We start from the raw sequence: 24,956 nt of genomic DNA, 5'->3' as shown, positions 1-24,956 counted from the left end.
GTACTCTTACCGCTGCCGGACAGTATTTCCAGGGAGCAGTGCATTGGTGATATTTTTATTGATAAATCAGGGTGAATTTCATTTTCTAACAGATAAGTAGCAAGTTATCACCCTATTTTGAAAACAGGCCACATGGTTACACCAAGCAGAAAGACCAAAAAATAACTGTCTTTATTAAGTTTCATATTCCCTAACGTCCCCTTATAATCTTCTGTCCGATTCGAACATATTGTTCACAATATCATCTAGTGCTTATGCACTATGTCAGTGAATATATGCTCCCATGTGTCGTCAGCAACATCGCCAGTGAGGGGCATGCTACCAAACTACCACCCCCACTTGTCACTGCCAGCATCGGGCCCAGCATTGGAATGTCCCATCGCTGACGATATCACTACACATCATTTAATGGGTACCCTGCTTGAGATTATCTGTCCAATCTTTGTGGTTGTAACAAAAATCTGATGTCTGGGAGTAAAAAAAGTCAATCAACCTTTGCTCCCACACACTGCTAAACAGACAAAAATGGTCATGCCAACAAATTGGTTAAATCTATTTGATTCAACCAATTTATCCAACTATTTTTGTCTGTTTTCCGGATTTTGGGAGCAAATGGTTGATTGTCATTTCCTCCCAGACATTACCAGATTTTGTTTCCAACCAGCCAGTTTGGACACATAATTGCATAGTTCGTAGCCAGCTAAACAGACTATGGGGGTAATTCTGAGTTAATCGCAGTAGCAAGAAAGTTAGCAATTGGGCAAAACCATGTGCACTGCAGGGGGGGCAGATATAACATTTGCAGAGAGAGTTAGATTTGGGTGGGTTATTTTGTTTCTGTGCGGGGTAAATACTGGCTGCTTTATTTTTACACTGCAATTTAGATTTCAGTTTGAATACACCCCACCCAAATCTAACTCTCTCTGCACATGTTATATCTGTCCCCCCTGCAGTGCACATGGTTTTGCCCAGCTGCTAACAAATTTTCTGCTGCGATCAACTCAGAATTAGGCCCTATATACCAAGACTGGTCGATTAAGATTTCAGACCACCAGCCTGGCCACGAAATGTAATATCAGTAGCATAACACACTCATGACAACCACTAATCACTCTGCCTCTTGCTCATTAGGAGGAGACAGGAGTCTTCTTTGCGCAGTGAGGGCCAGATGTACGAAGCCTGAAAAGTGATAAATATCACAGTGATAAAGTACCAGAAAATCGGCTCCTGTCATTTTTCAAATACAGCCTGTAATATGGCAGTTAGGAGCCGATTGGCTGGTGCTTTACCACAGTGATATTTATCACTTTTCAGGCTTAGCACATCTCCCCCTGAATGCGATTACTCCTAAATCACATATAACCGCTGTCTCCCTCCGCCGGCAGACCCTGGCGCAATGTTGGCCACTCGCAGCCCTGCGCCCGTCCGCGGAAGCCTTACCTCAGCGGAGAAAGTTACTGATTTTCCAATTTCCCGCCATTCCACGGGCAGCTCCATCCGGGTATATTTATCACATGATCTGTAAAATCCGGGTCGTGTGGCTCGCAGTGCTCCGCCCCCTCCCCGGGCATCTGACCATGTGACGGTTACCAGTTCGGTCTACCTCATTCTCTGTGCTGGCCATTGACTACTGTAATTATGGCAGTGACTCGTACTAAACCTCTTCTACACCGATATATAGAGTGTGGTTGCCAAATGTAAGTAACTTGATTGACAAGTAAATAAGCCAGGTGTTGTGCCTGACGAGCAAGGGTGGCCCGTCTCTGCACTAGATGATGGCATTTTCATCACCAGTGGTTTGGCCCTCTGCAACCTTTTATGTAAACAAGGCTGAAGCTGGCTGCCTATAGTTCGGCCTGCAGCTTTTTCACTTCTTATTTGAACTCCGGCTTGTTATTTAAACGCGTATTAAATCAAGTTGGGTCATTCAGTTAACATTGGGAAAAACATTTAAAAAAAAAAACATGGGTGGTGGTCACTTGCATATGACCAAATTTTATTTTACTTGGCCCAACACATTTTTTTCAACTGTAAAATTGCGGCCCAAGACTATTTCTCTAACGTCCTACAGGATGCTGGGGACTCCATAAGAACCATGGGGGTGAGACAGGATCCGCAGGAGACATGGGCACTTTAAGAAAGACTTTAGGGTAGATGCTAGAATGAAGTGGGTTAAGGGACCTTTTCCGTCTGGGGGAGGAGTCACAACACAAGGGGGAGGAGCTAGGCCAGCGGGATAGTTCCTCTACTATTCACGCCACCAACTATTACCTTTAGTAATCAGGTGGCGAGCCACCGAGCCCGAAGCGTGGCGAGCCCGCGAGGGTACTTTTCGGGTACCCTGTTCGCCCGTAGCTCCTCCCCCTGGTGACGTGTCTCCTCCCCTAGATACGTCAGAAGGTCCCTTCTCCCACTCCGAAATAGAATCAACCAAGACTTTAGGTCTGGGTGTGCACTGGCTCCTCCCTCTATGACCTTCCTCTAGACCTCAATTTGATACTGTGCCCAGAGGAGATGGGTGCACTTCAGGGAGCTCTCCTGAGCTTCCTGACAGAAAGTATATTTGTTAGGTTTTTTTATTTTCAGGGAGCCTGCTGGCAACAGGCTTCTTAGGCTACTGGACACCATTAGCTCCAGAGGGAGTCAGAACACAGGTCTCACCCTGGAGTTCGTCCCGGAGCCGCGCCGCCGTCCTCCTCACAGAGCCGGAAGATAGAAGCCGGGTGAGTATGAGAAGAAAAGAAGACTTCAGAGGCGGCAGAAGACTTCATGATCTTCACTGAGGTAACGCACAGCACTGCAGCTGTGCGCTATTGCTCCCATACACCTCACACACGGCAGTCACTGTAAGGGCGCAGGGGGGGCGCCCTGGGCAGCATATACACCTCTTTTGGCAAAAATAAGTATATGTACAGCTGGGCACTGTACATATATAAGAGCCCCCACCAAATTTTGAGATTTTCAGCAGGACAGAAGCTTGCCGCCGAGGGGGCGGGGCTTCTCCCTCAGCACTCACAGCGCCATTTGTTCTCCACAACACGGCTGAGAGGAAGCTCCCCGGACTCTCCCCTGCTTATACCACGGTAGACAGATGGTTTTAAAGAGGAGGGGGGGCACAAAATTGGCGCATATTGTATATGTAAACAGCACTATCTAGGTAAACATAATATTATTGTGTTTTTGTCCTGGGTCATACAGCGCTGGGGTGTGTGCTGGCATACTCTCTCTCTGTCTCTCCAAAGGGCCTGGTGGGGAAACTGTCTTCAGATAAGAGGTTCCCTGTGTGTGTGGTGTGTCGGTACGCGTGTGTCGACATGTCTGAGGTAGAAGGCTCCCCTAGAGAGGAGGGGGAGCGTATAAATGAATGTGAGGTCTCCGTCGGCGGTGCCGACACCTGATTGGGTGGATATGTGGAATGTTTTAAGTGCTAGTGTGAACTTATTGCACAAGAGATTAGACAAAGCTGAGGCTAAGGAACAGTCAGGGAGTGAACCCGTGTCTGTCCCTATGTCGCCGGGACCTTCAGGGTCTCAGGAGCACCCACTATCCCAAATAGCAGACACTGATACCGACACGGATTCGGACTCCAGTGTCGACTACGATGATCTAAAGCAACAGCCGAAAGTGGCTAAATGTATTCGATATATGATTATTGCAATAAAAGAAGTGTTGCATATCACAGAGGAACCCCCTGTCCTTGACACGAGGGTACACATGTATAAGGGAAAAAAGCCCGAGGTAACTAATCCCTCCTCACATGAGTTGAACGAATTATGTGAAAAAGCTTGGGAATCTCCAGACAAAAAACTGCAGATTCCCAAAAGGATTCTTATGGCGTATCCTTTCCCGCCAACGGACAGGGTACGGTGGGAATCATCCCCTAAGGTGGACAAAGCGTTGACACGCTTGTCAAAAAAGATTGCGCTGCCATCACAAGATACGGCTACCCTCAAGGATCCTGCAGACCGCAAGCAGGAGATTACCTTGAAATCCATTTAGACACATTCTGGTACATTACTCAGACCGGCAATTGCGTCGGCCTGGGTTTGTAGCGCGGTAGCAGCATGGACAGATTCCTTATCGGTGGAGATTGAGACCCTATATAAGGATACCATTTTATTGACCCTATGCCATATAAAGGATGCTGTCTTATATATGAGGGATGCTCAAAGAGACATTAGTTTACTGGGTTCCAGAATAAACGCTATGTCAATCTCTGCTAGATGAGTGCTCTGGACCCGGCAGTGGACAGGTGATGCCGACTCAAAATGACATATGGAGGTTTTACCTTACAAGGGGGAGGAATTGTTTGGGGAAGGTCTCTCAGACCTGGTCTCCACAGCTACGGCAGGTAAATCGAATTTTTTGCCTTATGTTCCCTCACAACCTAAGAAAGCGCCACATTATCAAATGCAGTCCTTTCGTTCAAATAAAAGCAAAAGAGTGCGTGGATCGTCCTTTCTTGCCAGAGGTAAAAAGCTGCACAGCTAGTTCCCAGGAACAGAAATCCTCCCCGGCCTTTGCAAAATCCACCGCATGACGCTGGGGCTCCGCTGGGGGAGTCCGCCGCAGTGGGGGCACGTCTTCGACTTTTCAGCCACATCTGGGTTCACTCACAGGTGGATCCCTGGGCAATAGAAATTGTTTCTCAGGGATACAGGCTGGAATTCGAAGAGGTGCCTCCTCGCCGGTTTTTCAAATCGGCTCTACCGACTTCTCCTCTGGAAAGGGAGATAGTGTTAAATGCTATTCGCAAATTGTGTCTTCAACAAGTGGTGATCGAAGTTCCCCTACTTCAGAGAGGGAAGGGATACTACTCCACCCTGTTTGTAGTTCCGAAACCGGACGGTGTGGTCAGACCCATATTGAATTTAAAATCCCTGAACCTATACTTAAAACGGTTCAAGTTCAAAATGGAATCGCTCAGAGCGGTCATCGCAAGCCTGGAAGGGGGGGATTTTATGGTATCCCTGGACATAAAGGATGCATACCTTCATGTTCCCATATATCCACCTCATCAGGCGTACCTGAGATTTGCGGTACAGGATTGTCATTACCAATTTCAGATGTTGCCGTTTGGGCTTTCCACGGCCCCGAGGATTTTCACAAAGGTAATGGCAGAAATGATGGTACTCCTGCGCAAGCAGGGTGTCACAATTATCCCGTACCTGGACGATCTCCTCATAAAAGCAGATCACGAGAGAAGTTACTGAACAGTGTGTCACTTTCAGTGAAGGTGTTACAGCAACACGGCTGGATTCTCAATATCCCGAAGTCGCAGCTGGTTCCTACGACTCGTCTGAGCTTCTTGGGCATGGTTCTGGACACAGACCAGAAAAAGGGTTTTCTCCCGATAGAAAAGGCTCAGGAACTCATGACTCTAGTCAAGAACCTATTGAAGCCAAAACAAGTGTCTGTGCATCATTGCACTCAAGTCCTGGGAAAAATGGTGGCAACATACGAGGCCATTCCCTTCGGCAGGTTCCATGCAAGGACTTTCCAATGGGACCTTTTGGACAAGTGGTCCGGATCACATCTACAAATTCATCAGCGGATCACCCTGTCCCCCAGGGCCAGGGTATCTCTCCTGTGGTGGCTGCAGAGGGCTCACCTTTTGGAAGGACGCAGGTTCGGCATTCATGATTGGATCCTGGTGACCACTGACGCGAGCCTCAGAGGGTGGGGAGCAGTCACAAGGGGAAGAAACTTCCAAGGACTCTGGACAAGTCAAGAGACTTGTCTTCACATCAACATCCCGGAACTGAGGGCCATATACAACTCCCTACGTCAGGCGGAGAACTTACTTCGCGACCAACCAGTTCTGATCCAGTCGGACAACATCACCGCAGTGGCTCATGTAAACCGCCAAGGCGGCACAAGAAGCAGGGTGGCAATGGCGGAAGCCACCAAGATTCTTCGCTGGGCGGAAAATCATGTAAGCGCACTGTCAGCTGTGTTCATTCCGGGAGTGGACAACTGGGAAGCAGACTTCCTCAGCAGACACGACCTGCATCCAGGGAAGTGGGGACTTCATCGGGAAGTCTTCGCACAGATTGCAAGTCAGTGGGGACTGCCCCAGATAGACATGATGACATCCCGTCTCAACAAAAAGCTACAGAGGTATTGCGCCAGATCAAAAGATCCTCAGGCGGTAGCAGTAGACGCCCTAGTGACACCGTGGGTGTTCCAGTCGGTGTATGTGATTCCTCCTCTTCCTCTCATACCCAAGGTATTGAGAATAATAAGAAAAAGAGGAGTGAGAACAATTCTCATTGTTCCAGATTGGCCAAGAAGGACCTGGTATCCGGATCTGCTGGAAATGCTCACAGAAGATCCGTGGCCTCTTCCTCTACGACAGGACCTGTTACAACAGGGGCCATGTCTGTTCCAAGACTTACCGCGGCTGCGTTTGACGGCATGGTGGTTGAACGCCGGATCCTAGCGGAAAAAGGAATTCCGGATGAGGTCATTCCTACGCTGATAAAGGCTAAGAAGGACGTGACAGCTAAACATTATCACCGTATATGGCGAAAATATGTTTCTTGGTGTGAGGCCAGGAATGCTCCTACGGAAGAATTCCATCTGGGCCGTTTCCTGCACTTCCTACAAACGAGTGAATTTGGGCCTAAAGTTAGGATCCATTAAGGTTCAGATTTCGGCCTTATCCATTTTCTTTCAAAAAGAATTGGCTTCTCTCCCAGAAGTACAGACTTTTGTAAAGGGAGTGCTGCATATTCAGCCTCCTTTTATACCTCCGGTGGCGCCTTGGGACCTTAACGTGGTGTTGAGTTTCCTTAAGTCGCACTGGTTTGAACCACTTCAAACGGTGGAGTTAAAATATCTCACTTGGAAGGTGGTCATGTTATTAGCCTTGGCTTCGGCTAGGCGAGTGTCGGAATTGGCGGCTTTGTCTCATAAAAGCCCCTATCTGGTTTTCCATATGGATAGGGCGGAATTGCGGACCCGTCCTCAATTTTTGCCTAAGGTGGTGTCATCTTTTCAAATGAACCAAACTATTGTGGTGCCTGTGGCTACATGGGATTTGGAGGATTCTGAGTCCCTTGATGTAGTCAGGGCTTTGAAAATTTATGTGGCCAGAATGGCTAGAGTCAGGAAAACGGAAGCACTGTTTGTCCTATATGCAGCCAACAAGGTTGGCGCCCCTGCTTCGAAGCAGACTATTGCTCGCTGGATCTGTAATACCACCCAGCAGGCGCATTCTACGGCTGGATTGCCGTTACCAAAATCAGTCAAGGCCCATTCCACTAGGAAGGTGGGCTCATCTTGGGCAGCTGCCCGAGGGGTATCGGCACTACAACTGTGCCGAGCTGCTACTTGGTCGGGTTCAAACAACTTTGCAAAATTCTATAACTTTGATACCCTGGCCGAGGAGGACCTAAGGTTTGCTCAATCGGTGCTGCAGAGTCATCCGCACTCTCCCGCCCGTTTGGGAGCTTTGGTATAATCCCCACGGTCCTTACGGAGTCCCCAGCATCCTCTAGGACGTTAGAGAAAATAAGATTTTAAACCTACCGGTAAATCTTTTTCTCGTAGTCCGTAGAGGATGCTGGGCGCCCGTCCCAAGTGCGGACTACTTCTGCGAGACTTGTATATAGTTTTGCTTACATAAGGGTTATGTTATAGTTCCATCAGGTTGGACTGATGCTACGTTATTTTTTCATACTGTTAACTGTATACTTGATACACAAGTTATACGTTGTGATTGGTGTGGCTGGTATGAATCTTGCCCTTGGATTAACAAAAATTCTTTCCTCGTACTGTCCATCTCCTCTGGGCACAGTTTCTCTAACTGAGGTCTAGAGGAGGGGCATAGAGAGAGGAGCCAGTGCACACCCAGACCTAAAGTCTTTCTTAAAGTGTCCATGTCTCCTGCGGAGCCCGTCTACCCCCCATGGTCCTTACGGAGTCCCCAGCATCCTCTACGGACTACAAGAAAAAGATGTACCGGTAGGTTTAAAATCTTATTTTCTCATACGTCCTAGAGGATTCTGGGGACACCATAAGAACCATGGAGTATAGACGGGATCCGCAGGAGACATGGGCACTTAAGACTTTTAAAGTGGTGTGAACTGGCTCCTCCCTCTATGCCCCTCCTCCAGACTCCAGTTTAGAATCTGTGCCCAGGCAGACTGGATGCACACTGAGGTGCTCTACTGAGTTTCTCGGAAAATACTTTATGTTAGGTTTTTATTTTCAGGGAGGACTGGTGGCAACAGTCTCCCTGCATCGTGGGACTTAGGGGAGAGAAGTCAGACCTACTTCTAGTGAGTTTAAAGGCTCTGCTTCTTGGCTACAGGACACCATTAGCTCCTGAGGGTTTGGAACACTAGGTACGCCTAGGGGTTCTTCACTCCAAGAGCCCGCCGTCACCCCCCTTGCAGAGCTAGAAGTCAGAAGACAGGTGAGTAGAAGAAGATAGAAGACTTCAGTGACGGCTTCTGAGGTACCGCACAGCGATCGCGCTGCGCGCCATGCTCCCACACACAGCGGCACTACAGGGGGGAGGAGCGCCCTGGGCAGCATAAAAAATCCTCTTTTCAGGCTGGCAAAGTGAAATTGGAGTGCCTTACATTATTTTTTGCATAATTTTTTTCTTCTTACCCCCGCCAGCATTATTAGTTTTAAAAAATAGCGGGCTGAAGCGTGCCGTGAAGGGGGCGGGGCTTAGCCCTCACAGCTCTCATCAGCGCCATTTTCTCTCCACAGAGCTGCAGAGACGCTGGTCCTTCCTCACCACTGCTATTACAAGTAACGGTGCAAAACGGGGGGGGGGGGGGGCACAGCAAATTTGGTGCTTAAATAAGTTATTATAAAGCGCTGCAGGGTCTGAGGCATTATATATTCAGTTTTCAGAACCGGGACAAGCGCTGGGTTGTGAGCTCGCAAACTCCCTCTGTGTTTCTCTGACAGGCTTTACTGTGGGTCTGTCCCCCTTTTGGCCCAGTGTGTCTGTGGGTGTCGGTACAGGTGTGTCGGCATGTCTAAGGCGGAGTGCTCTTCCCAGGAGGAGACTGTGTTAGGGGCAGAAACGGCTGTGGGAGTGACCCTGTCGGCTGTGACTCCTGACTGGGTAAATGTGTTGAATGCTTTGAATGCTAATGTGGCTCTTATTAATAAGAGATTAGATAAATCTGAGTCTCAGAACCAGGTATGGAAAAAATCTGTGGAGGATGTGTTATCACAGGTCCAGACCCCCTCGGGGTCACATAAACGTTCGTTTGCGCAGACACGGACACTGACTCCAGTGTCGACTATAGTGATACCAGATTAGACCCAAAATTGGCAAAGAGCATTCAGTACATGATTGTGGCAATAAAAGACGTGTTGCATATCTCCGAGGACCCTGCTGTTCCTGATACTAGGGTCTGTAGGTATAAGGGAAAGAAACCTGAGGTAACGTTTACTCCCTCTCATGAACTGAATACCCTTTTTGAAAAAATGTGGGAAAATCCGTTCCCCTCTGGGGATAGAGAAAAGTGGGAGTCACCTCCCATTGTGGACAAGGCACTATCACGGTTGTCTAAAAAGGTGGCTTTACCGTCTCCTGACACGGCAGCCCTTAAGGATCCTGCGGATCGTAGACAGGAAAATACGCTAAAATCCATTTACGTCACCACAGGTACACTTCTCAGACCAGCTATTGCATCTGCGTGGGTGAGTACTGCTATCGAAAAGTGGGCAGATAACTTGTCATCTGATATAGATACCCTGGATAGGGATACCATCCATTTAATGCTGGGTTATATCAGGGACACTGCGGCCTACCTAAAGGAAGCGGCGAGAGATATTGGACTCTTGGGATCAAGGGCCAATGCCATGGCAGTCTCAGCTAGGAGAGCATTGTGGATTCATCAATGGAATGCTAATGCTGACTCTAAGAAAGCTATGGAGTCTCTACCGTATAAAGGTGGTGTATTGTTTGGTGACGGTCTCGCTGAGTTGGTATCTACGGCTACCGCGGTTAAGTCGTCATTTTTGCCTTATGTTCCTCCACAACAAAAGAAAGCTCACCACTTTCAAATGCAGTCCTTTCGGCCAAATAAATACAAAAAAGGCAGAGGTTATTCCTTCCTTGCTAATAGAGGAAGAGGAAAAGGTAAAAGATCTCCGGCCGTGGCAGGTTCTCAGGAGCAGAAGTCCTGACCATGATGCTGGTGCTCCTCTGCGGGAGTCCGCACCGGTGGGGGCACGTCTCAAGCTCTTCAGTCAATTCTGGCCTCGTTCGGCCCTAGACCCGTGGATTTTAGAAATAGTGTCCCAGGGGTACAAACTGGAGTTTCAAGACGTTCCCACTCGACGTTTTTTCAAATCAGCCTTACCAGCTTCTCTTCCGAACAGGGAGGTAGTATGCGATGCAATACAAAAGTTGTGTCTGAATAAAGTCATTGTCAGGGTTCCCCCGGCACAACAGGGAGAAGGCTTTTATTCAAGCCTGTTTGTGGTCCCGAAGCCGGACGGTTCGGTCAGACCAATTCTGAACCTAAAGTCCCTCAATCTTTACCTAAGAAAATTAAAATTCAAGATGGAATCTCTCCGAGCAGTGATCTCCAGTCTTGAGGAAGGGGATTTCATGGTGTCGGTCGACATAAAGGATGCCTACTTACACATCCCCATATATCCTCCTCATCAGGCTTACCTGAGGTTTGCTACTCAGGATTGTCATTACCAATTTCAGACGTTGCCGTTTGGTCTGTCTGCGGCTCCGAGGATTTTCACCAAGGTAATGGCGGAAATGATGGTTCTCCTTCGCAGGCAAGGAGTCACAATTATCCCTTACCTGGGCGACTCCTGATAAAGGCGAGATCCAAAGACAAGCTGGAACAGGACATTGCACTCTCCCTGACAGTTCTGCAACAACATGGTTGGCTCCTAAACCTGCCGAAGTCACAGTTGAATCCGACGAAGCGACTGTTGTTTTTGGGAATGATTCTGGACACGGAATTACAGAGAGTTTTTCTGCCAGAATAGAAGGCTCTGGAAATTCAGAGTTTGGTCAAACAAATTCTGAAACCAGCGAGAGTATCAATTCATCAATGCTGGGGAAGATGGTGGCGGCCTACGAGGCCATTCAGTTTGGCAGATTCCATGCCAGAGTGTTTCAGTGGGACCTGTTGGACAAGTGGTCCGGATCCCATCTGCACATACACCGGAAAATAATCCTATCCTCCAAGACCAGAATCTCACTCCTGTGGTGGCTGCACAGCTCTCACCTCCTAGAGGGATGCAGGTTCGGGATCCAGGACTGGATCCTAGTAACCACGGATGCGAGTCTCCGAGGCTGGGGAGCAGTCACACAGGGGGAAACCTTCCAAGGAAAATGGTCAAGCCAGGAAGTTTGTCTACACTTAAACGTTCTGGAGTTAAGGGCCATTTACAACGGCCTTCTTCAAGTGGAACGTCTTCTTTCAAACGGCCCGTCCTAATACAATTGGACAATATAACAGCAGTAGCGCACATGGGGTGATTCCGAGTTGTTCGCTCGCTAGCTGCTTTTAGCAGCATTGCACACGCTAAGCCGCCGCCTACGGGGAGTGTATCTTAGCATAGCAGAATTGCGAACGAAAGCTTCGCTGATTTCCTCGTAACGATTACCCCGCAGTTTCTGAGTAGCTCAAGACTTACTTTGCCATTGCGACCAGCTCAGTCCTTTTCGTTCCTGGTTTGACGTCACAAACACATCCAGCGTTCGCCCAGCCACTCCCCCGTTTCTCCAGCCACTCCTGCGTTTTCACGTAGAACGCCTGCGTTTTTCCACACACTCCCATAAAACGGGCAGTTTCCGCCCAGAAACACCCACTTCCTGTCAATCACACTACGATCAGCACAGCGATGGAAAAGCTTCGGTATGCCGTGAGTAAAATACCTAACTTTTGTGGAAAATAACTAAGCGCATGCGCTCTGCGAACCTTGCGCATGCGCAGTAAGCGACTAATCGCAGTATAGCGAAAATCGGCAACGAGCGAACAACTCGGAATGACCCCCATAAACCGCCAGGGCGGACAAAGAGCAAAGCGGCAATGGCAGAGGCCACAAAACTTCTCAGCTGGGCGGAAAGACGTACAAGCGCTCTGTCAGCAGTCTTCATTCCAGGAGTGGACAACTGGGAAGCAGACTTCCTCAGCAGACATGATCTCCATCCAGGAGAGTGAGGTCTTCATCAAGAGGTCTTCACAGAAGTGACAAGTCTTTGGGGAATTCCTCAAATAGACATGATGGCGTCTCGCCTCAACAGGAAACTTCAGAGATATTGTTCCAGGTCGAGGGACCCTCAAGCAATAGGGGTGGACGTGCTGGTAACACCATGGGTGTTTCAGTCGTTGTACGTGTTTCCCCCGCTTCCACTCATTCCAAAGGTGCTAAAGATCATAAGAAGATCAAAGGTTCAGGTGATCCTCATTGCTCCGGACTGGCCAAGGAGGGCTTGGTATCCAGATCTTCAGGAATTACTCATAAGAGATCCCTGGCCTCTTCCTCTACGAGAGGATCTGTTACAGCAGGGGCCGTGCGTGTACCACGACTTACCGCGGCTACGTTTGACGGCTTGGTGGTTGAACGCCGGATCCTAGCCCGAAAGGGTATTCCCAGTGAAGTTATTCCCACACTTCTTCAGGCTAGAAAAGGAGTAACGTCTAAACATTATCACCGTATTTGGAGAAAATATGTGTCTTGGTGTGAATCCAAGAAGGCTCCTACGGAAGAATTTCAGCTAGGGCGTTTTCTCCATTTCCTGCAAGCAGGTGTGGATGCGGGCCTAAAGTTAGGCTCGATTAAAGTACAAATTTCGGCCTTATCGGTTTTCTTTCAAAAACAATTGGCCTCCTTTCTAGAAGTACGTGAAAGGAGTTTTGCACATCCAACCTCCATTTGTGCCCCCAGTGGCACCATGGGATCTAACGTGGTGTTGCATTTTCTTCACTCACATTGGTTTGAACCTTTACAGAAGGTTGAGTTGAAATTTCTTACTTGGAAAGTGGTCATGCTATTGGCCTTAGCATCCGCAAGGCGGGTGTCTGAGTTAGCGGCTTTGTCTCACAAGAGTCCTTATTTAATCTTCCATGAAGATAGGGCGGAGTTGAGGACTCGTCAACAATTTCTGCCGAAGGTGGTTACTTCGTTCCACATGAACCAGCCTATTGTGGTACCAGTGGCTATTGACGCCTTCGCGGAGTCAAAATCTCTTGATGTTGTCAGGGCCTTGAAGATTTATGTCGCCAAAACGGCTCAACTGAGGAAAACGGAAGCTCTGTTTATCCTGTATGCTGCCAACAAGATTGGAACGCCTGCTTCCAAGCAGACCATTGCGCGCTGGATCTGTAATACGATTCAGCATGCTCATTCTACGGCTGGATTGCCGTTACCGAAATCAGTGAAGGCCCACTCTACCAGAAAAGTGGGCTCATCCTGGGCGGCTGCCCGCGGAGTCTCGGCATTACAACTCTGCCGAGCAGCTACTTGGTCGGGTTCAAACACTTTTGCGAAATTTTACAAGTTTGATGCCCTGGCTGATGAGGACCTCATGTTTGGTCAATCGGTGCTGCAGAGTCATCCGCACTCTCCCGCCCATTCTACAGCTTTGGTATAAACCCCATGGTTCTTATGGTGTCCCCAGCATCCTCTAGGACGTATGAGAAAATAGGATTTTAATACCTACCGGTAAATCCTTTTCTCTTAGTGCGTAGAGGATGCTGGGCGCCCGTCCCAGTGCGGACTCTATCTGCAGTTATTAGTTATGTTTACACTTGGGTTGTGTTACATTATGGTCAGTCTGTTGCTGACGTTTTTCATGCCGTTGACTGGAGTTTCTGTTAAATGCCATGTTGTATGGCGTGTTTGAGGTGTGAGCTGGTATGTGTCCCACCTTAGTTAACAATAAATCCTTTCCTCGAAATGTCCGTCTCCCTGGGCACAGTTCCTATAACTGGAGTCTGGAGGAGGGGCATAGAGGGAGGAGCCAGTTCTCACCCCTTTCAAAGTCTTAAAGTGCCCATGTCTCCTGCAGATCCCGTCTATACCCCATGGTTCTTATGGTGTCCCCAGCATCCTCTACAGACTAAGAGAAAAGGATTTACCGGTAGGTATTAAAATACTATTTTAACCCTTGCAAAACTGCAGCTACTTATTCAAAACTAGGTGATTCATCGCGCCTTACGGGCGCTCTTCACACCGTTGCAAGAGGCTACACCCCCTTAACCCTTATTACTTCCCATCATAATTTTGTGCTGCGGGTTGGGGTTGGAGTCCGGAGCCACTGCGGGTGTGGGAGGGGCAGTTGAACTTGTGAGGGTGACGCAAATGGGGAGGTACGGTTGCGGGGGTGCTGCGGGTGGGGGAGGGGCGGTTGCGGGGGTGCCGTGAGTGGGGGAGGGGTTGGGGGGCGGGGTTTGCTGCGGGTGTGGGAGGGGGTGCTGGATAATGATGACCAGCTGCCTAGACACCTGAAGCAGGCGCTATTTAGATATGAGCTATCTATGGTTAGGTCCCAAGTACCGCAGCCCCCACATCCGGCATAAAGTACCTGCTACTCAGTCACCAGCCTCAGACAGGTACAGCAAGCCGCACGGGGAAATGAGCCCTGGTCCTCCGGCTCCAGTCCCGACTCCCGGCTGCGATTACCGAGCGAGAGTGGAATTTTAGCGGCGATTCCGGCGGCAAGTGACAGAGTGAACTGGATGATGTCAGTGTGGAGGGTGCAGAGCCGGGGGCTGGGTGCAGCGCCCTGCCCTGGACGGCATGTGCGGCCGCAGGGTAGGGGGGGTGGCCGGGGGTTCCGGAGCGGCGGATCACAGTACGACTGAGAGACCCACAACAAGACCGTGCTGGCCTAAGTGACCGCTGCCAGGGTGGCCATGGTGGGGATGTCCTACGCTGCCGTGCTCTTGTACCGCATGTACTGCCAGGTGTGTGCTCCTTTCCTATCCCTGCCGTATACATACATACATCTCCTATCTGTATCTCCTATCCTATCTGCAAGCAGGATTATGCTAATAAAGTCCTCTCAAGGTGGGTACACACTAGGCAATGTGCTCGGTGAACGCCATTGCCTAGTGTTTCCCCTCCCGGGCCGCCCGATGGCGGGCATACACACTAGGCGATGTCGCTAATGATATCGCACACTGACGTCATGCCGATGCTGGCTGGAGCATCACGCTTTAAATGATGAGTCCAAATTGAGTTGCATGCATGGCCGAGGCCAAGGGTCGTTAATCCGTGGGGCAGCGCATCGCTCGGTGGCGGTATACACACTGGACGATATATTAAACTATATCGCTCAGGAAGGGGAAAATTAGTGATATATAGGTCACTATATCGCTAATACAGGTTGAGTCTCCCTTATCCAAAATGCTTGGGACCAGAGGTATTTTGGATATCGGATTTTTCCGTATTTTGGAATAATTGCATACCATAATGAGATATCATGGCGATGGGACCCAAGTCTAAGCACAGAATGCATTTATGTTTCATATACACCTTATACACACAGCCTGAAGGTCATTTTAGCCAATATTTTTTATAACTTTGTACATTAAACAAAGTGTGTGTACATTCACACAATTCATTTATGTTTCATATACACCTTATAAACACAGCTTGAAGGTCATTTAATACAATATTTTTAATAACTTTGTGTATTAAACAAAGTTTGTGTACATTGAGTCATCAAAAAACAAAGGTTTCACTATCTCACTCTCACTCAAAAAAGTCCGTATTTCGGAATATTCCGTATTTCGGAATATTTGGATAGGGGATACTCAACCTGTACCCCTTTTACACTGCCAGATAGTAACATGGTAATTGCACATGAGCGCACATAACTCGTGTTACTGGCTGGTTTAAAAGAGCCTAGTTGGAATAATCCAGGTCGAGTGACCCGGTATTCCAACTCGGATAGCTTGCAGGGTTGAACACGGGTTTAAACCGGCAAGCTGTGCTCTGTAAATGGGAGCCGGGTCTTATTGACTTGGCTTCCGTTCACCGTGTATGGACGGGCTGTGCTTGGAGATCATGTGATCTCTAAGCGCCGCCCACACTGTGTCATTGGCAACGTCACCAACCATGCCGGGTTGGAAAGGGGCCTGAGATGGGTCGCGCCCGGGAAGCACTCGTGTCAGGCACCCGGAAGTTACCTGCCATATGCGGTATAAAAGAGTTATGTGTGTACCCACCTTTAGAGTTCATCAAGCCCTTTCCAGCTACTCTATATCTCCTCCAGTTCTGGCCAGCAATGACAGCTGTAGCAGAGCACACAGAGTGGCTGATCACCGACGTCAGTGAGAAGGACGACACCCCAACCTGCAGGGAGTCTAGCTGTGTACCTTCACCTCCCCACAACACAGTCTCTTTCTCCCTGCTACTTCTTCACTCCCACAATTCTCCCTGCTGATTCTTTCTACTTCCTCCTTTCTTATTGGTGGATCCTGTTGTCAGTCTTTAAAGGAGCGTTTTTCTAAAAGGATCATTCCCTTGCTGTCTTCTTCTGGAAGGCTTCTGCAGACTGAGCGCTTCAGTTTAAGAAAACCAAATTTGGCCCATAGGGCTCTTTCCTTTCTAACATGCAGGCAAGTCCTAGAGGTCCCTTTCCCTTGTCTCCTCACAGATGCAATGTGCCATTATGAAATGGCATATTGTATCTTCCTGCATCGCAAGTTTTCTCTTGCACCCGTACATATGTACCATAATTGGCTAATACTGTATGTTTGCAGCGCCAAGTGGCACATCACTTTAAATTTTAATTCCCCTCTATAGATAAGTGCATTGGTGATGCTCTGATATATTGGTTTTGTGGGGGTATGTCAAGTTATATTGAGGTCCTAATTGTTGTCTCTGGCACTTAGGGTTGGCAATTGATCATTGATGGGTACAAAACAGCGATGGCTAACCATCAGTAGTAGATGGTTTTGACATCGATAGCAGTAATTCAGTGGTTCTCCACAATCAATGGTACAGAGGGGGTCATTCCGAGTTGATCGCACGTAGCAACTTTTTTTTTTTAAATTCAATAAATTTTTTATTGGTTTTTACATTGATTTAACATTTAAGTATTGCCAAAGGCAATACAGAACAAGCATAAAATACACACTAAAACAATAAAACAATTTTTAAGCATTAAATCAACATCAGGCTTACAGTTTTATATAAGAAGCATAGCGGGACGTATGGATACTTATCCCAGTCAGAGTCATATTTCAACAGAGCAGTGGTGATCCAGTGGCATTATACATTGTACACATAGCACACTTCACGTTGCCACGACATTATCACTCATTTGAACCCGGCTGGCCGCAAGCCGCACACCCCAGACAACTCCCACAGAAGCACTCGTAACAGGTATCTAAATGCTACTAGGACTCAGCAACACTCATTCGTGAAGTGAAATAGCGAGAGCTCATCCACTTCCCCCAAATTGCAATAAACTTATTTTCCGCATTCCTGGCCAGGTATACAAATTTTTCATGTGTAACAGAGGTGTTAACTAGAGAAATCCAGGATTGTGGGGCTGGGGCTTCATTAGCCAACCACAGTCTGGCTATACAAACCTTGGCCAGAGCACAAAGGTTCACAATGTAGCGTCGACTGGGTGGATCCAGAACCTCCTCATCCATAGCCGCTAATATACAGGAGATGGGTGTAAGTATGTTAGAGGGGATACCTGTATCAACTATAGCACGTATAACCTCCTCCCAAAAAACCGACACCAAGGGACATAGCCAGATCATATGCCAAAAGTCTGCTCCCAGATTACCGCATTTGGGACATTTTGAGCTATGGGATCCCCCTATATGTGACAGTCTCAGTGGGGTCATATATACCCTATGTAGCACGAATAACTGAATTTGCTGATATCGGACAGATGATGTTGAAAGCCGGCTCGATCCCAGAGCGCCCTCCCATATGTCATCCGATAATGGACCTAGATCAGACTCCCACTTAGTCCTGAGGGAGATAAGAGGGTCTATATGATGTGTTTGAAGTAATCGGCCGTATATTTTGGAGACTATATGTTCAGATCCCACCGTCTGCAACAGCAATTTAACCGGGGAATCAGTAAGTGCCGGCGGGCCATCAGGAAATTGGGCAGATATAGCGTGCCTCAATTGGAGGAAGCGAAAAAAATATGCAGAGGGGACATTAAATTCATGTTGAAGTTGCTGAAAGGATCTGAAAATCCCGTCAGTGTATAAGTGTCCCAATGAAACCACTCCCCATGGTTCCCAAACTTCCCTGATCTGAAGCTGACACAACTCCGGCAATCCATATTTATTGTCCAGGGGAGTGTCAGGGTCAATGCCCTGTCCTTGCAATATAAGGTGCACCAGCCTCCAAATAGTAATATATTGTTTTATGAGTGGTAGTGCCGACATTTTGACGCTTCCACAAAGAAGCAGTCTCAATGGGGAACCACCTGGGTATTCTTGCATTACCACCTGTGAGTGCAGACTCGAAATGTCAGAGTCATTAACCCATTCCCAGAGATGTGTTAATTGTGCTGCAAAGTAATAAAGACGAAAATTGGGAAGAGCCAAACCCCCTGATGTTTTTAACCTGGTCAGAGTATTAAGTTTCAACCGTGCCCGTTTACTAGCCCAAACCAAAGAAGATAGCAAACCATCAATTTGTTTAAAAATCTTCTGAGGGATGTATATTGGGGACTGTTGTAGAATATACAGGAGTTTGGGTTGAAAGACCATTTTCACCATATTAACCCTCCCTGTAACTGTCAGGGGTAATTTCCCCCAAACCTTGACTTTATTGCGAAGATAAGATATCTGTGGTGCGACATTGAGGGAGGTAAATTTGTGAGGGTCGTTGGATACCCAAATGCCCAGATATTTAAAGGAATTCACCCATCTTAATGGGAGAGCAACCAATGGGGAGGCAGGGACCTCACCCTGAAGCGGGATTATGGAGGATTTCTCCCAATTAATCAGGAGCCCAGAATAACACCCAAATTCATTGATAATTTCTAAAATCTTAGGCATAGACTCAGCATAGCGATCCACAAATAGCAGAATGTCATCGGCATACAAAGCTATTTTCTCCTCCCTGGTGCCCACTTTATAACCAAAAATCTCAGAGTTCGCCCGCAGAAGACATGCAAGGGGTTCAATGGCCATAGCAAACAGGGTAGGGGACAATGGGCACCCCTGACGTGTACCTCTAGACAAAGGGAAGGAATGTGATACAAAACCATTCACCGTCACTCTGGCTAGGGGAGAGGAATACATCAACCGAACAAATTTAATAAAGTTAGGGCCTATACCAAATTTGCGCATGGTGCTCCACAAATACTCCCACTCTACGGAATCAAAGGCCTTGGCGGCATCCAATGATACAACTATGGATGAGGGTGACTCACGGGGGACCTGGAGATGGGTAAATAAACGTCTGAGATTAATGGATGTCGATTTATGGGGCATAAACCCCGTCTGATCGGGGTGTATAAGCTGCGTAATGACTTGATTCAGTCTACATGCCAGGACCTTGGCCAGGATTTTTACGTCGGTCGGCAGAAGGGAGATGGGTCTATAAGAATCAACCTTCCTATGATCCTTGTCAGGCTTTGGAAGGACTACTATCAATGCCTCCGACATAGATATTGGAAGGGATTCCTGTGTAAATATCTGATTATATAACTCAAGTAATTGGGGGACAAAAAAATCTAAATGACGTTTATAGAGCTCAGACGGTATGCCGTCTAGCCCCGAAGCCTTCCCATTGGGAGCAGCATTGATAGCAGCCACGATCTCCTCTGACGAGATAGGTGCCTCGAGGAAGTCCCGCGCCTCACAAGTCAGCAAAGGGACCTGTATAGTCTGTAAATATTCATCCAATTGCCCAGGGGTACAGTTTAATTTAGTGCTATATAATCGCCGATAATAGGCCACAAATTCCGATGCAATCTGCGGGGTTTGCAATAAAGTGGTACCATCTGAGGCCTCAATTTCAACCATGGTGTTAGAGGATCTCTCACCCCGTGCCAGGGAGGCTAAATACGATCCCGGCCTATCCCCAGATGCATAAAAGGCATGAGAGGAGAAGAGGAGCCTATGCTGAGTCTTTTCCATGAGATATTCCCTCCACTCCCTCTGAGCCGACAACCATGTAGATTTGGAGCTATCTAAACAATCCTGTAAATATTGTGCTTCTGCAGTAACACTTAGGGTCTCCAATTCGGACTCCCGGTGTCTAAAAAAGGATTTTAAATTAGCCACTCGTTTAATTAAGGTTCCCCGCAAAAAGGCCTTAAACGCATCCCATAAATTAGAGATAGACTGCCCAGTCTTGTTTATCTCAAAAAATTCCCGCCATGCAGCCACCAAATCGGAGCCAGCGCCCATATGTACTAGCCAGAATGGATTAAACTTCCACACAGCCTGGCCTCTAGAGCAATTAAAGTCCAAGACCAATGTTAAAGGGGAGTGGTCTGATATACCTCTAGTCTCATATTTGCTATCCCGAACCCTAGGAACCAAATCGCTCGAGAGAAGGGCCAGGTCAATCCTAGAGAACGAGGAGTGGGAATGTGAGAAACATGAATATTGTTTAAGTGATGGATGTCTCAGTCTCCAGGGATCGACCAGACCCAACCCCGACACAACATCAGCAAAACCATTCCGTCCAGAATGTGGACCAGAGGGAGCAGTAGAGAGTCTATCCATCGCTATATCCAGTACATTGTTGAAATCCCCCAGACAGACCACAGGTGTTCCCGGTGACAAGGCCATAAACCCTGCAGCTTTTTTCAGGACATCGGAGGAGTACGGAGGAGGCACATATATGGACAATAAAAGTAGAGGGTTACAATGAATTTTACACTTTAAAAATACATATCTCCCCCATGGGTCCGATTGTACTGAATCCAGCACAAAGGGAACAGTCCTCTTTACCAGGACAGAGACCCCCGAGAGGCAGAAGTGTGTGTAGAATGGAATGCCCAACCCACCCAAGGTCTCTTAATGGCGAGGGTCCTACTGCCCACCAGGTGAGTCTCCATAAGACATACCACATCAGCGGCATACTGTTTGATTTGTCTAAGCACCAAAGATCGCTTAATCTTATCGTTAAGCCCCCGCACATTCCACGACAACATCTTAAGTCCAACCATGGGGAGTCATTAAAATAATAACAGGGGCCGCAGCCAGCCAGATCCACCCTCGCGGCACGCAATTGCAAGACACCACTGCTCAATAGATAGAATCGTAAGCCATACACACCCAATCTCCAGACATCCATACAAAAAATAACCATAGCCTTTAACTTCCCCCCCCCCCCCACCCTGTACACTACTCCCAACCTGCAGCATACTTGGATCCCCAAACAGAACACTGACTCCAACCCAAAGCACACAACGAGCTATATTCTGGGTGGAGCCAAGAATATAATGACCCTGAGAAAAGAGAAAACTAAACACAAACAAAACACTCCCAGCCATTAGACTAGATCACCCCCGAAAGGTAGAAAAAAAAAAAAAAAGGGGGCGAAACATAAAAGAAAAGTTCCCCCCCGGGACTTATGAACAAAAAATTATCGGATATAATTGGACCACGAATATACCCTTTCCTCCCCCCCCAGCCCCCCCAACCTGGCAACAGATATATGATTGAGCAATATGAGAAGGGAAAAAAAAAAACCCACAGGCAGCAGTTATTACTCCCTCCACCCCCACATCCTCAAGGAGCATCACCTAGATAGTTAAATATTTCCCTTATCTTGCCGCCCCACTGTAAATATATATATAAGCATATCCTGCACAAAAAAAAACTCTTGCATCTGGAGTCACAGGAATTTAATCAGGGATCAGCAAGAGCCCGTCCCGCTGGGAAGCGTCTGTCCAGCCAGATCATCGCTTCTTGAGGAGTTGCAAAAAATTTTGTTTCACCATCCGCCACCACTCGTAGTTTCGATGGAAAGAGCATAGCATACGGCAGGTCGAGTTCCCGGAGTCTTCTCTTAACAGGTAGGAATTGAGCCCTATCTTTCTGCACCTCCACCGCAAAATCTGGGAAGACCGATATTGGCGACCCGTTCCATTTTAGGGGGCCTTTCGTGCGAGCAAGTCTCAGGACAGTGTCTCGGTCTCGGAAGTGGAGGAACTTGGCGATGAAGGTACGGGGCGGAGCCCCCGGAGGTAATGGGCGCATCGGAACTCTATGAGCTCTTTCAATTGTAAAATGAGGCGAGAATTCTTCGGACCCAAATGCATCCCGAAGCCATTTTTCTAGAAATTCTTCAGGTGATGAGCCTTCCTCCTTCTCAGGCAGGCCAAGGAAGCGGACATTATTGCGACGTAGGCGTCCCTCCATATCTGTTAGTTTTTTGCGCACGTCAGTCATCTGGGACTCCAAAGTATCAGTACGCCGTCCCAGCGGGGTAATAGTGTCCTCTACATTGGAGATACGGGTTTCGGCCTCCCCCACCCTCTCTCTCAGACTGCACTTGCCCAATTTTATCAGCCAAACGGGCCTCACTAGCTGTCACGGCATCCAACACTCTCTGTAATGCAGCATCGGGCGGGTCAGATGAAGCAGAGCTGTTTGCAGGAGATGGGGGCGCCGTCTCAGACTGTGTAGTCTCCCTCCTCTGCTGTTGAGGACCGGGATTGCGGATAAATCTCTCCATTGCGCCCGCCGCCGCATTCTGTTGGCGGCCTTTAACCATTTTGGACAACACAATGCCGCAGCACTCACCCAGTTATATATCAAAGCAATATAGGCACAGAGAGGAGGCGCAGGCACTGGCACACTGTGAGAGGGCCAAGAGGTGTAGGAAGAATATATATATATATATAGAAGGACCAGTGGTCGTGGTTGTATTGCTGAATGTCGGCACAGTGGATTTGAAAGCTGTAGGCTGAAGCAGAGAGTTAGGCAGCTTCCCATCTGCTCAGACGCTGTCACTTTAAGGCACAGCAGAGGAAGTCCCTGGGCCTGGCAGGAAAGCTCAGATCCTGTATTGATAGTGATATGGGGAATATGTGTATGCAGCATCCAGGATAAAAGAGGGGGGAGAGAGGGCAACAGTACCAACACCACCTCCCAGCAGATGCACCCTCCTCAGCAGGACAGCAGAGCCTCACACTCTCCAGCGTGGGCAGCGTTTATACTTCAGCAGCAGGGGGCCGGGGAGCGGCCCGTGTATCTACAATGTCGGGCAGCGCAGGCTGAGCAGAGCACCGTCCAGTGGATGCTCCCGGCGCCCACACAGCCGAACGAGCGGTGCGCCGTGTGTCCGCGCTCCGCTCACCCGCCCGCAGCAGCCGAGGCAGGCGGGGGTCAGGGGTAAAGGAGCCGAACTTCCGGTCACGGAGGGAGCGCGAGACCGCGGCGTCACATGCGGCTCCAGCGCTCACCAGGCCTCACACTAGACGGCTGTTAAGCGGGCATAAAGGAGTCAGCAGTCGGTCTTGAAAACTCCAGGCGGGGCACCAGATATTCATCCAGCCGTGGTCCGCAGGCCAGTCCCAGGGGGAATCACAGGATGGGTATAAAGGATTTTTTGGCTGGAGAGCTGCACGATGTGTGTGCTACTCCATGCCCGTCCTGGCCACGCCCCCCGCACGTAGCAACTTTTCTCTATCGTCCTAGTGGATGCTGGGGTTCCTGAAAGGACCATGGGGAACAGCGGCTCCGCAGGAGACAGGGCACAAAAAGTAAAGCTTTTCCAGATCAGGTGGTGTGCACTGGCTCCTCCCCCTATGACCCTCCTCCAGACTCCAGTTAGATTTTTGTGCCCGGCCGAGAAGGGTGCAATTCTAGGTGGCTCTCATAAAGAGCTGCTTAGAGAAAGTTTAGCTTAGGTTTTTTATTTTACAGTGATTCCTGCTGGCAACAGGATCACTGCAACGAGGGACAGAGGGGAGAAGAAGTGAACTCACCTGCGTGCAGGATGGATTGGCTTCTTGGCTACTGGACATCAGCTCCAGAGGGACGATCACAGGTACAGCCTGGATGGTCACCGGAGCCGCGCCGCCGGCCCCCTTGCAGATGCTGAAGTAAGAAGAGGTCCAGAATCGGCGGCTGAAGACTCCTGCAGTCTTCTAAAGGTAGCGCACAGCACTGCAGCTGTGCGCCATTTTCCTCTCAGCACACTTCACACGCAGTCACTGAGGGTGCAGGGCGCTGGGGGGGGGCGCCCTGGGAGGCAAATGAAAACCTATTAAAAGGCTAAAAATACCTCACATATAGCCCCCAGAGGCTATATGGAGATATTTAACCCCTGCCTGGATTCACAAAATAGCGGGAGACGAGCCTGCCGGAAAAGGGGCGGGGCCTATCTCCTCAGCACACGGCGCCATTTCCTCTCACAGCTCCGCTGGTCAGGACGGCTCCCAGGTCTCTCCCCTGCACTGCACTACAGAAACAGGGTAAAACAGAGAGGGGGGGCAAATTTAATGGCAATCTTTTGATATATATAAAGCAGCTATAAGGGAGCACTTATTATAAGGCTATCCCTGTCATATATAGCGCTTTTTTGGTGTGTGCTGGCAGACTCTCCCTCTGTCTCCCCAAAGGGCTAGTGGGTCCTGTCTTCGTGTAGAGCATTCCCTGTGTGTCTGCTGTGTGTCGGTACGTGTGTGTCGACATGTATGAGGACGATATTGGTGTGGAGGCGGAGCAATTGCCAAATATGGGGATGTCACCTCCTAGGGGGTCGACACCAGAATGGATGCCTTTATTTGTGGAATTACGGGATAGCGTCAACTCGCTTAAGCAGTCGTTTGACGACATGAGGCGGCCGGACAATCAATTAGTGCCTGTCCAGGCGCCTCAAACACCGTCAGGGGCTGTGAAACGCCCTTTGCCTCAGTCGGTCGACACAGACCCAGACACAGGCACTGATTCCAGTGGTGACGGTGACGAATCAACCGTATTTTCCAGTAGGGCCACACGTTATATGATTTTGGCAATGAAGGAGGCGTTACATTTAGCTGATACTAC

At 48.7% G+C, this 24,956-nt stretch overlaps 2 protein-coding genes across 15 annotated transcripts in view; one reads left to right on the top strand and one right to left on the bottom strand.

The window, feature by feature from the left end:
* Window positions 1-1,563, bottom strand: part of SYCP2 (synaptonemal complex protein 2) — a 1,046,702-nt gene extending 1,045,139 nt beyond the window's left edge. For all 7 annotated transcript variants that reach the window (XM_063959338.1, XM_063959341.1, XM_063959339.1 and 4 more), the window contains exon 1: window positions 1,441-1,563. The gene's annotated coding sequence lies outside the window, so the exon portion shown is untranslated. The remainder of the gene's footprint in view (window positions 1-1,440) is intronic.
* Window positions 1,564-1,585: 22 nt separating this feature from the next.
* The window catches only part of LOC135055371 (protein FAM217B-like), a 180,755-nt gene continuing 157,384 nt past the window's right edge, over window positions 1,586-24,956 (top strand). For 3 of the 8 annotated variants that reach the window (XM_063959360.1, XM_063959358.1, XM_063959354.1), the window contains exon 1: window positions 1,590-1,697. The gene's annotated coding sequence lies outside the window, so the exon portion shown is untranslated. Of the gene's footprint in view, window positions 1,698-24,956 lie in introns of all 8 variants that reach the window. The other 5 variants (XM_063959350.1, XM_063959355.1, XM_063959349.1 and 2 more) reach the window with 4 other exon arrangements.

Source organism: Pseudophryne corroboree, chromosome 3 (assembly GCF_028390025.1).
Source record: "Pseudophryne corroboree isolate aPseCor3 chromosome 3, aPseCor3.hap2, whole genome shotgun sequence".
Classification (NCBI taxonomy): domain Eukaryota; kingdom Metazoa; phylum Chordata; class Amphibia; order Anura; family Myobatrachidae; genus Pseudophryne; species Pseudophryne corroboree.
Note: the sequence above shows the minus strand (reverse complement) of the source record. Positions and strands in the feature narration are given on the sequence as shown.